Genomic DNA, 13728 nt, shown 5'->3' with positions numbered 1-13728 from the left:
ATTTAATTTTTCAATGGTATTTGCTAAACACGCTGGGTCAAACACTTGTTCCAGGTCCTGGGGTCAGTACAACTTAATTAGGATGGGCACAATCTCTGTCTCACATGGGAAACCCAGTCTAAGTAGGAGGGAGAACGGGATAACCGAGGCACAGAGAAGTTAAGCGACTTGCCCAAAGTCACATAGCAAGCAATTGGCAGAGCAGGGATAGTCTCTGTCTGTAGAAGCGGCATGGTGAAGTGGATAGAGCAGGGACCTAGGAGTCAGAAGGTCATGGGTTCTAATCCCGGCTCTGCCACTTGCCTGCCGTGTGACCTTGGGCAAGTCACTTCACTTCTCAGTATCTAAGTTCCATCATCTATAAAATGGGGATTGAGACTGTGAGCTCACAAGGGACAGGGATGGTGTCCAGCCTGATTTGTTTGCATCCACCCCAGTCCTCAGTACAGTGCCTGACACGTAGTAAGCACTTAATACTAGAATTATTATTATCGTGTATCTATCTGCGCACTCAATACAGTGCTCGGCATATAGTAAATGCTGAACAAATAGCACTATTATTATTATCATTATTATTATGCAGTGAATAAATAGCGTTGTTATTACTATTATTTTATGGTATTTGATAAGCACTTACTATGTGCCAGGCACTGTCCTAAGTGCTGGAATAGATACAAGATAATCGGGTTGGACGTAGTTCCTGTCCCACATAAGAATTTACAGTCTTAATCCCCCATTTGCAGATGAGGTAAATGAGGCACGGAGAATTTAAGGGACTTGCCCAAGGTCACACAGCAGTCAGGATTAGGGCCTCTGACTCCAAGGGCCATGCTCTTTCCGATAGGCCATACTGCTTCTCAATTATTACTATGATTTTTAAGATCAAGGGATTCCATTTGGAGAACCACCCACTCTCCATCACCTATGTACTCTACTATATACTAAATAATAATAACAATAATAACTGTGTTATTTATTAAGTGCTTACTATGTCCCAACCACTGTACTAAGAATTGGGGTAGATACAGGCTAATTGGGTTGAACACTGTCCCTGTCCCACAGGGAGCTCATGATGTTATTCCCCATTTTCCAGATGAGGGAACTGAGGCCCAGAGAAGTGAAATGACTTGCCCAAGATCACCCAGCCAACAAATGGCAGAGCCAGGCTTAAACCTCAGGTCCTTCTGACTTCCAGGCCTGTGCTCTATCCACTAGACCACAATCCCATCTCTGCCTCTTGTCAGCTGTGTGACTGTGGGCAAGTCACTTCACTTCTCTGGGCTTCAGTTCCCTCATCTGGAAAATGGGGATGAAGACTGGGAGCCTCACCTGGGACAATCTGGTTACCCTGTATCTACCCCCAGCGCTTAGAACAGTGCTCAGCACATAGTAAGCACTTAACAAATACCAGCATCATCATTTAAGCACAATGATACTCCAGCCCCACAGTCCTTGTCCTGTCCGATCCTTCTACTCTCCTATTTCCCCTGTCTAGAATTCATTTCAATAACTGACTTCTCCTGGAGCCTGTAAACTCCTTATGGGAAGGGACTGTGCCTACCAATTCTGTTGTAGTGTACTTTCCCAAGTGCTCAGTACAGTGTTCAGTCCACAGTAAGAGCGCTCACTAAATACCATTGATTGATTTATTGATTGACTGGAGAAGCCTCCCCCTGGATAACCCCAAGAAACAAAAGCACTCTAGAACCTCTAATAATAATGTTGGTATTTGTTAAGCGCTTACTATGTGCAGAGCACTGTTCTAAGCGCTGCGGTAGACACAGGGGAATCAGGTTGTCCCCCGTGGGGCTCCCAGTCTTAATCCCCATTTTACAGAGGAGGTAACTGAGGCACAGAGGAGTGAAGTGACTTGCCCACAGTCACACAGCTGACAAGTGGCCAAGCCGGGATTCGAACCCATGAACTCTGACACCGTAGCCCGTGCTCTTTCCACTGAGCCACGCTGTTTCTCAACCTCTAAGACCCTTTTATTTGTGAGGGTTAACTCTTTGGGACTTTCATCTGTACATTCTGCCAGTTGCATTTCTCTTGCCTAGGCCTACTGGTCTAGAAGGTAAGAGAAGTAAGAGCATTTATCATTCATTCATTCAATAGTATTTATTGAGCGCTTACTGTGTGCAGAGCACTGTACTAAGCGCTTGGAATGAACAAGTCGGCAACAGATACAGTCCCTGCCGTTTGACGGGCTTACGGTCTAATCGGGGGAGAAGGGCAGACGAGAACGATGGCAATAAATAGGTTCTACTCCCGACTCTGCCGCTTGCCAGCTGTGTGACTTTGGGCAAGTCACAGCTTCTCTGTGCCTCAGTTACCTCGCCTAAAAAATGGGGATTACGATCATCTTGAACTCGCCCTCCTCCCAGCATTTACAACAGTAAATGTTTACAACAGTTACACATAGTAAGTGCTTATCAAATAACATCATCATTAATATAAATGGACAGAAAGGATGGGCCCAGGGGCAGGAGCCAGAACAGCCCCCGGGGCCAAATCCTCCAAAAATCCAACGGAGTGAAATAAATTCCTTTGGGAGCAGCTGAAACAGAGATTGCAGGGAAAGTTCTCCCGAAGGAAAAAACTCTGCTTGTTCCAGCCCACACCATTCCTTCCGGTCAACGGCCAGCATTTTACCCAACTCTCAGGTCCTAAAAACACAAGAGAAAGGTAAAACAGACTCCGAGGCTTACATTCTCCTGACGTCTTCTGATGCTCTCAAATACACACGTTTATAAATATAAAATATATTTACATTCATTTGGGAGCGTGGGAAGGACCCGGGTTCTAATCCCGGCTCTGCCAATTGCTTGCGGTGTCATCTTGGTCGAGTCCCTTAACTTTTGTGCCTCAGTTCCCCAAACTCTAAAACGGGGTTTAAACAGATGTTCTGGATCCTACGTAGTCGGTCAACCGGATTGACGGACTGACTATTTATGACAAATTCAAATCCAGTCCTGACCAAGGGCAGTTCACTGCGTGGTTGGGGAGGGCAGGTCTTCAGCAGGCCTAGGGCCAGGCTGAGGTACCACAGATGGAATACGTTCCCGCCCTCCTGCTGCCTTTGGGATGGTACGTCTCCGTTACCAGCTCCCCCCGGCATGAAAACCTAATGGTCGTCGTGCAACTATGGCAACTTGGGGAGCTAGCCCAGACCCCAAAGTCTTGCTCTGTGCTCTGTGCAGAACACTGTCCTAAGCAGTCAGTACCTTCTCAGTGCCTACGGTCCATTTTCTATCAAATGGGGATTGAGACTGTGAGCTCCACAAGGGACAGGGACTGTGTCCAACCTGATTTGTTTGTATCCACCCCAGCCCTCAGTACAGTGCCTGACACATAGTAAGTGCTTAATACTAGAATTATTATGATTATTATTATCGCTTATCTATCCGCGCACTTGATACAGTGCTCGGCATATAGTGAATGCTGAACAGATAACAGAACGGAGAAGCAGTGTGGCTCAGTGGCAAGAGCCTGGGCTTGGGAGTCAGAGGTCAGGGGTTTGAATCCCGGCTCTGCCACTTGGCAGCTGTGTGACTGTGGGCAAGTCACTTCACTTCTCTGTGCCTCAGTTACCTCATCTGTAAAATGGGGATTAAGACTGTGAGCCTCATGTGGGACAACCTGATTCCCCTGCATCTACCCCAGCGCTTAGAACAGTGCTCTGCACGTAGTAAGCGCTTAACAAATACTAACATTATTATTATTATTAACTATTATGAGTGCTTACTACGTGGAGAGCACTGGTTTGAGCATTTGGGAGAGTACAATACAACAGAATTAGCACTGGGAAGGAATTCTCAAATGAGAATTATTCATTCAATTGTATTTATTGAGCACTTTCTGGGTGCAGAGCACTGTGCTAAGTGTTTGGAAAGTACAATTCAGCAAAAAATCAGACATGGTTTCCGCCTCTTAGGGAGCTAGTGCTTACTGCTTATAGAGCACTGTACTGGGTGCTTGGGAGAGTACAATACAATATAACAGATACATTCCCTGCCCACAACACGCTTACAGTCTACAGACTAAGGCATCAGGATTCTCATCGGCTCCAGAACAACCCCAAATTACAGGAGTAGAGAACTTTGTCGTAGGCCTGGTGGCATCAGTATTTGTACCAGATTGTTGGAGTGCCTAAAGGTTCCCAGGCCCTGTCTGGGGAGCAAGCCTGCCGAGAAAAATAATGTGTGCATTATGCCGTCAAATGAGGAGTCAACAAGATTCAGACTTCACACCGGATGATATCTTTGCTCTACAGGGACCGTCTTATTTCACTGCTGAGTTTGAGGAGGATTATAAGTACTGGGTCCCTTAGACCTAGAGATTGCTTGAGAACATGGAAGTAGTAAGGAATAGTGGGAAAAGCAAGGGACTGGGAGATTCTAATCCCAGATCTGCCATTGGCCCGCTCTGTGACATCCTTGGGCAAGGCACTCAGCTTGCCTCAGTGTTTTCCATCATTTATATATATACATATATTTTCTAAACATTTTTATATAGTTCATTTTCCTCACTCTCCACTCATAAAATAAAGATAAAATATCTTCCCCTCTACTTATCTTCTCGAAATATTGTAATAATAATAATAGTGGTATTTGTTAAGCCCTTACAAATCTGCCATTGGCCTGTTCTGTGACCTTGGGCAAGGCACTCAACCTTGCCTCAGTGTTTTCCATCATTTATATATATGCATGTATTTTCAAAAAATTTTTATATAGTTCAGTTCCCTCACTCTCCTCTCATAAAATGAAGATTAAATATCTTCCCCTCTACTTATCTCCTCGAAATATTGTAATAATAATAATAGTGGTATTTGTTAAGCCCTTACAAATCTGCCATTGGCCTACTCTGTGACCTTGGGCAAGGCACTCAACCTTGCCTCTGTGTTTTCATCTGCAGAGTAGAGTTGAGAGATCTGGTCTCCCTACCACTTAGAATATGAACGTCATATTGGCAGGGATTATCTTGTATAAAATAACGCCAAGGGCAGTGGTTGACACTTAGCAAGCACTTGATAAATATCACTTAAAAATTAAAAAGAAATCTTTCAGAAATGGGAATGAGACAGAGACAGTTGACAACAGTTATATACTTGACTATTGTTTCTGTTTGAGGGGAATTTTCTGGAAGGCCAAAGTGAAGGCACATCTCCTCCAAGAGGCCTTCCCTGATTAAGCCCTCCTTTTCTCTTCTACTCCCTTCTGCATCACGCTGACTTGATCCCTTTATTCATCCCACCTTCTAGCCCCACAGCACATATGTACATATCTGTCATTTATTTATGTATATTAATGTCTGTCTCCCCCTCTGGACTGTGAGCTTGTTGTAGGCAGGGAACGTGTTTGTGTTGTAGTGCACTCTTCTAAGCGCTTAGTACAGTGCTTTGCACGCAGTAAGCGCTCAGTAAATACGACTGATTGTATGAATGAACGAATGAACTTGCGCTGTTTTTTTAAACCACTCTAAAAAATGTAAAGCTTTGAGATTTTTAGAAAAACCAGTCTCAATTGTTCCGTACTGTAATTCATTAAGAGAAATTGCTGAAGGGACCTAGCGGCAGGCAGCAGTTTTTGTCTCCAAATGGCTTTTGCTGCCCCAATTTCAATTCCGTACATCTCCGGCACCTTGACTTCCTCTGGTGGATACTTTAGGGTCACCAGGAAGTAGGTTAGAGGTCAGGAAATCCGGATCTCCCTCTGATCCTGGAATAGACAATTTTTATATACCTCAGTTCCCTCACTTTCCTCTCTTATAAAATTCCCCTCTATTTTGCTCCTAGAAATATTGTAATAGTGGTAACTGTTAAGCCCTTACAAAGCACCATACACTGTCCCAAGTGCTGGAGTCAAAACAAGATAATCAGGTCCCACATGGGGCTCAGAGTAGGAGGGAGCATAGGTATTGAATCCCCATCTTACAGATGAGGGAAGTGAGGCACAGAGAAGTAAAGTGACTTGCCCAAGGCCACACAGCGGGTAAGTGGCAGAGCTTGGAAATAGAATCCAAGTCGTCCAAGCCCCTGGCCCGTTCTCTTTCCGCTAGACCTCACTACTTATCGGGAAGCAGTGTTGTCAAGGATATAGCTCATAACAGTCATGATCTCATTAAACTTCTGTATTGGACTGGATTGCAAAGGGTCCCACGGTTTCAGCCTAGTCAAGGGTGTGTGTTTGTGCATCTGTGTGTTACTACGTGTTGGAGATACACGTTGTGCTTTGCACAGAGTAAGCACTCAATAAATACGACTGAATGAATGAATGAATCTATGTGTATGCATATTCAGCATACAATTGGAGCTCATTGTGGGCAGGAATTGTCTCTGTTGTCGAATCTATTTCCCAAGCGCTTAGTACAGTGCTCTGCACACAGTAAGTGCTCAGTAAATGCCTGAATGAATGAATGTATGCATTTGCATGTGTGTGTCTTTCCAAGTGATTAACTTTGCTGGTGATCTCTCCTTGGGCAACTATATTCAATTTAGTCTTGATTCTATTTAGTTGCCATTGTTTTTACGAGATGTTCTTCCCCTTGACGCTGTTTAGTGCCATTGTTCTTGTCTGCCCGTCTCCCCCGATTAGACTGTAAGCCCGTCAAACGGCAGGGACCGTCTCTATCTGTTGCCGACTTGTTCATCCCAAGCGCTTAGTACAGTGCTCTGCACATAGTAAGCGCTCAATAAATACTATTGAATGAATATTCAATAACTTTAGATTTTTTTCCCCCTAGAAAGGAGCATGTGAAGTTCTCTGAGTTACATAAATATACATTTGTTTTCATTCGTTACTTTTTAAACCCTTCAAAAAACAAACTTTTCTACTAGCCTTGCCAACATTAGGTATGAAACCTAATGAGTGAATGTTAAAATTAAGTTTTTGCTCTGTGTATATAATTAATGTTGACTAGTGCTATGGTAACTACGCACTCTGTTACTTAAAACAATGAAAACAATTTCCCTTTAAAAAAAAAACCACAGTAAAACATTCTGCTAAAAGACAGGGATATTGTTCACCAAGTTTCACCTTGGAGCAGTTTCCTATGACCGAGTTATAAATCCCCTAAGAACAAGGTTTAGGATGGAAACACTGACAGCATTAACTAAAGCGGTACAAGTGGGTGCTGGGCGCTATATTTAAAAATGAGGTTTTTAACTTTTGTTTCCTTATATGGATGCTGGAAATCCACCTCCAGAAAATGCATTTTTTTCAATATCTCAGAGTTTGTTCGTTGTTCATAGAAGGATAATTGCTTGTCCAAGTGCTGTGCTATAACAAATAGAATGTACCGATTGGAGAAAATGTAAAGCTTTTGGAGTTGTGTGACAGAAGGATCAAAGTGTTTCCTATCTCCTTACTAAAGTCATCTGAGGACAGACGGCAGGGATCGCATCTACCGGCTCCATTTTATCGTACTCTCCTAAGTGCTTAGAACAATGCTCTGCACACAGTAAGTTGCTTAAGAAACTCCACTGATTGTTTGGCTATACTGTTAGTTAAAATGGAATGTTACCTGAAAAAAATATCTCTTGACAAGTGAAAAGTAACGTGCTTTGGGAGAAACCCTCAAAATCTCTTCTAGTGGTTGCGTTATCTGTAGAGTGACTCGACACTTGATTATGTTCTATTCAGGCACTAGAACAAAAAAAAAAAAAAGGCACTCTTCCATACACACACACACACAAACACACAAGCACAACACACACACCCGGAGACGCCCATGCTCACACCCCCACCTCCATATGCCTACTCCCTCCCACACTTAGAGACGCAGCCGGGGACTAGGACACCCACTCTCATGCCCACAGAAGTCAGTTCTCACTGAAGACGTCAACGGCAGCAGCCCGTAAAGGAGTTGGCAGAGGAAAGGGGGAGGATAAAGGGAAGGATTCTTTGCTTCCATGGGAGCCTTTCACCAGTGAGTGGAATGAGCTTCGGTAGTGGCACAAGGAAAGAAGTAGGGAAGAGAAAAATAGGGGCCTTTGCCACCAAGACCGCCGAGGTGGAAAAGGGATAAATGGATCTGGGAGGGCTTTGCTGCTCCACCAAATTGAGGCAGGAATATAGGCTTCTACCCGAGAGGGGCTTACTCAGAGAGAGGGAGGGAAAAAGACAATGTCCTAGGCAATGGAAAAAGAGAAGCAGATTGGTGTAGTGGGTAGAGCATGATCCTGAGAGTCAGAAGGTCATGGGCTCTAATCCTGTTATTAATAAAATTAATAAAATAAATAGAACAACAAAGGGCACATGCTCCCCTCCACTGTAAGCTCACTGTGGGCAGGGAATGTGTCTTATTGTTGTTTTGTGTTCTCCCAAGTGCTCAGTACAGCGGGAAGCAACGTGGCTCAGTGGAAAGAGCCTGGGCTTCGCAGTCAGAGGTCATGGGTTTGACTCCCGGCTCTGCCACTTGTCAGCTGTGTGACTGTGGGCAAGTCACTTCACTTCTCTGTGCCTCAGTTACCTCATCTGTAAAATGGGGATTAACTGGGAACCTCACGTGGGACAATTTGAATACCTTGTATCTACCCCAGCGCTTAGAACAGTGCTCTGCACACAGTAGGAGCTTAACAACCACCAACATTATTAAAGTAAGCATTCAGTAAATACAATAGACTGATTGACTGACTGAATTCATGCTTGGGAAGACACTGTACCCACCTAGAATTCAGAGGTTGAAGAAATCCCTCATCTTTAGGATGCAAAACCAGAGCTGGATTAATTCTCCAGGGCATCTGAGGCTCTTCAATTTTGTTGAGCTCCAGCATACAAGTTTCATCCTAATTTTAAACAAAATGATCCCAATTCTGGAATTGAGGCTATTAGCATGATTCTAAACTTGCCCTGGAAGTAACGTAACAAAATCCTGTGGCTACGCTTCAGTCTTAAAATAGGCAGGAAATAATTTAAATTCAAAATAGTCTACTCCTTACCATGGAATAGCTGTTATAAATGCCCCAAACTAAAGATTATACATTATGAATTCATTTTCTCCTGTGTATAATTATGGAATTATATTTTGGTGGTCCCCAAATTAGTCCAAAGCCTGGATTGCAGCTCATAATATCCCTTCACCTAAGATATTTTAATGCCATCCTGTAGTTAAGGAAAGGCATTTTTAATAACTTTACTCTCAATAAAAATGCCATCTTTTTTTCACTGCATCAACAGCCAGTTGAACTAGAAAAGTGAAGAAGAACATTTTAAAGTAGACATTGCAGATGAAGCAAGTGCACATTCAATGAGAACTTATTGTAGCAACAGTTAAAGGGATGAGCAAAATCAAGCAGCCAAAATGACCGTATTTAGACAAGAACAATTTCTTCTTGGTTGACCTGAGAATCGCCAAACTGTTTATTTATAAAAAGGTCTCATTTTCAGTTGATCTCAGTTTTTTCAAGGCAGGAGATGCCCCATGATTTATTTTAAACTCCAGTACTTCTCACTGCTGGAAGCAGCGTAGCCTAGTGGAGAGAGCATAGGCCTGGAAGTTAGAGGACCTGAGTTCTAATGGCAGCCCTGCCACTTTTTATTCTTTGTGGTATTTGTTTAGCATTTACTGAGTGCCAGGCGCTATATTAAGTGCTGGGGTGGGTGCAAAGTTGGACAGAATCCATCTCCCATATGGAATCTCAGTCTTGATCCCCATTTTCAGATGAGGTAATTGAGAAGTTGAGTGTACTTGTCTGCTTTGGCAAGTCACTACACTTCTCTGCGCCTCAGTTGCCTCATCTGTAAAATGGAGATTAAGACTGTGAGCCCTAAGAGGGACAGGGACTGTGTCCAGCCTGATTAGCTTGTATCTACCTCAGAGCTCAGTACAATGCCATAAAAAAATTGCAGTATTTTTTAATCTCATATGCATATCCAAAGCTAACATAGTATTCCTAATTATGTATGGATGAGAAAAAGTTATTTCCTTATGATCTTTGCGTGGAATACCTGCCCTGTGCCTTACAGCTCTATCTGTTACCGATTTGTACGTTCCAAGCGCTTAGTACAGTGCTCTGCACATAGTAAGCGCTCAATAAATACTATTGAATGAATGAATGAATCACTCCTTATAGGTCCTGTGGTTATTTGCACTTCTGTTTCTTCTTATCTGCTAGGCTGCCATTCATTCATTCAATCAATCGTATTTATTGAGTGCTTACAGTGTGCACAGCACTGAACTAAGCACTGCCAGTCAGTGATATTTATTGTACCTTTATTGTGTGCAGAGCACTGTACTAAGCGCATGGGAGAGTACAACTCCAAGTGCTTAGTACAGTGCTCGGCACATAGTAAGCTCTCAATAAATACTATCGAATGAATGAATACAACATTACAGAGTTGGTAGACAGAGAGCTTTCAGCTCATCTCCCTACTGAAAGCTCACCTCCTCCAGGAGGCCTTCCCAGACTAAGCCCCCCTTTTCCTCTGCTTCCCCTCCCTTCCCCTCCCCATCGCTCCAACTCGCTCCCTTTGCTCTACCCCCCTCTGTGCCCCACAGCACTTGTGTATATATGTATATATTCATAATTATAATTCTATTTATTTTTATTAATGACTTGCATATATCTATAATTCCATTTATTTATAATGATGCTACTGATGCCTGTTTACTTGTTTTGTTGTCTGTCTCCACCCTTCTAGACTGTGAGCCCACTGTGGACAGGGATTATCTCTATTTGTTGCTGAGTTGTACTTCCCAAGTGTTTAATAGACTGCTCTGCACACAGTAAGCGCTCAATAAATACGACTGAATGAATATAAAATGGGGATTATGAGTGTGAGCCCCATGTGGGACATGAGCTCTGTCCAATCTGATCACCTGGAATTTATCCAAAGCTTAGGACAATGCCCGGCACAGAGTAGGTGCTTAACAAATACCATTAAAAAATTACAGCTATGTACCTGAGTGCTGTGGGGCTCAGGGAGTGGTGAATAAAGGAAGCAAATCAGGGAGTGGGAGAAGAGAAAATGAGGGCTTGGTCGGGGAAGGTCTCCTGGAGGTGAAATGCCTCCGATAAGGCTCTGAGATGGGGAGGGTGATTGTCGGATATATAAAGAGAGAGGGTATTCTAGGACAGAGGCGGGATGCGGGCAAGAGGTCGTCCCCGAGACAGACAGGATCGAGGTACAGAGAGGAGATAGGCACCAGAGGAGTTGACTGGATTATAGTGGGAGAGGAGGAAGGTGAGGAAGCAGGAGGCAAGGTGATTGAGCGCATTAAAGTCAATGGTAAGAAGTTTCTCTTTGATACAGAGATGGACGGGCAACCGCCACAAAATGTTTCCTTTGTCTTCTCTGCCTTCAGTTTACCAAATTCAGTTCACCCTACAGTGGCTGTTTGAATATGCTTCTGTTGCTTTTTCCCCTCACGTGTCCCTGTCCCCGGGCGCGAAGCTTGGTGGGAGTGAGCGTAACTTCAAGGTTCGTCAACCGACTTGGTTGGCTGTGAGTAGATTCCGTGTCAGTGACCGTGATGGGACTGCTTTAAATGTGGATGCAGCTTTGGTGCGGGATCCAGGTCTCGTAGACATAAGGAAGGTGGGACTGCTTTACAGCTCTGTAGATCTTAAATTGGAGCTACAGGCTGATACAGTGATGTCATCTCATTCTGTTTGATAGCCTGCCACTATAGGATGCTCTGGCCTTCTCGATTAGTTTTTCTACTTCCTTGTCTATCGTCTATTAGAGAAGCGATGTGACCAGAAGGAAAAATCACGGGCCTAGATGTCAGAGGTTCTGAGTTCTAATCCCAGCTCTGCCAGATACTCTCTGCGTGACCTTGGGCAAGTCACTTAACTTCTCTGTGCCTCAGTTCCTTCATCCTTAAAATGGGATTCAATGTCTGTTCTCACTCCTAGTTATACCGCGAGCCCCATATGGGACCCGATTATCTCGTATCTACCCTGGCACTTAGTGCAGTGTGTAGCACATAGTAAGCACTTAATATATACCACACACACAGAAAAAGAAAAATTGGCAGAACTGGTGTTAGAACCCAAGACCTCTGACTCCCTGGTTCAGGCTCTTTTCACTAGGCCACACTGCTTCTCAGCCCTGCCTTGCTCTTTATGTTACTCAACTTCTAAAGTGGGATTGATGAAGCTGATCAAGAAGTCATACTTACCCAAAAGGTCCAACACCACTTCCACATCAAATCTTGGTGATCCTATCTTGGCTTGATGCTCCCAGAAGTCTTTGGGTTTATGACACGATTGCTCCTGAAAACTGCAATGCCAGTCAAAACATCACGAGGTGGAAGCAATTTTCTCAAAGGAATAATGTTATTAGTGCAGGAGTTGGTTCTTGTACCAAGTTGGTTACCTATTTTTAGCAAAATTACCCAGAACTGTATTAATGTCTGTCTCCCCCTCTAGACTGTGAGCCCCATGTGGCAACAATAATAATAATAATAATGATTATAGTATTTGTTAAGTGCTTATTATATATCAACTACTGTTCTAAGCGCTGGAAGAGATACAAGTCAATCAGGTGGGACACAGTCCCTTGAGGCTCACAGTCAAGGTAGGAAGAAGAATAAGTATTAAATCCCCATTTTACAGATAAGGAAACTGAGGCACAGAGAAATATGATCAAACAGCAGGTAAACAGAACTAGGATTAGAATCCATGTCCTGTGATTCCCAGGCAGGTACTTTTTGCACTAGACCAAGAAGTCAAGAGGAGCCAGAAACCATTTGCCAACACCAGCAAAATGTTCCCATCTATGTAATCAACACAGAATACCTGAAAATTGATGATTTAAGAAGAATTTTCAATTACAATTGGTTTTAAATGATTATCATGAATAGCAATTATCAGCCCGTTTCTAGACTGTGAGCCTTTTGTTGGGTAGAGTTGTCTCTATCTGTTGCCCAATTGTACTTTCCAAGCGCTTAGTACAGTGCCCTGCACACAGTAAGTGCTCAATAAATACGATTGAATGAATTATCATGATAGTTATTTAAATATAATTTTCATTTAAAATAAATGCCTTTTTTCTAGGAGGATAATTCAGTGACAGGTACATTTTTAAGTTTATAACAATATTCACATTTAATTTTCATTATTGCAGTTTCTATCGTGAGCAGAAATAATGGTACTGTCAGTAATAATAGCATGAAATACTCAAAAGATCTCCCGCATTATCACTATAGTTGTTTGTTTTTCCCCTGCTTTGGTAGAAAATCAAAGTGAGAGGACCATTCAAAAGTTTAGTCTGAGACTATTAGACACAACCTAATGACTGGAAACTGAGGGCAGGGAATGCATATACCTACTCTGCTGTATTTTACCCTCCCAAGTGCTTAGTACAGTGCTCTGCACACAGTAAGTGCTCTACAAATACAATTTATGTTACGGATGATAATCTCTCTCCCTGACTCTGTGCTAAATTTCCCCTTATTAAAAATATTTCCCTTCCCTTTCTGAATCCTTACACAGTAACAGATTCCCATTGATTTTCTGGATGATGCATAATACTTGTTTATAATGGGGTTTTTTTCTAATTTATTACTCTGTGAGTGAACTTTAGGAGAGTTGGGTGTGTGGTGTGTTTGTCTTTCACAGTCTATGCATTGGAGCGTTGTTTTTCGAGGTTTCCTGGTCTTCCTGCCCTGTGGTTACTTCAGTGTTTGTGGGATCCATAAATCTTTGTATTTTGTTGTTGTCTAACCTTGCTCCTTTTTTTGTTAACCATTTAACCTTGTTACTGACCTTTGTATCACCTCTCT

Source organism: Ornithorhynchus anatinus, chromosome 14, assembly GCF_004115215.2.
Source record: "Ornithorhynchus anatinus isolate Pmale09 chromosome 14, mOrnAna1.pri.v4, whole genome shotgun sequence".
Taxonomy (NCBI): Eukaryota; Metazoa; Chordata; class Mammalia; order Monotremata; family Ornithorhynchidae; genus Ornithorhynchus; species Ornithorhynchus anatinus.
The sequence above is the reverse complement of the archived record's forward strand: the minus strand, read 5'-3'. Positions refer to the sequence as shown.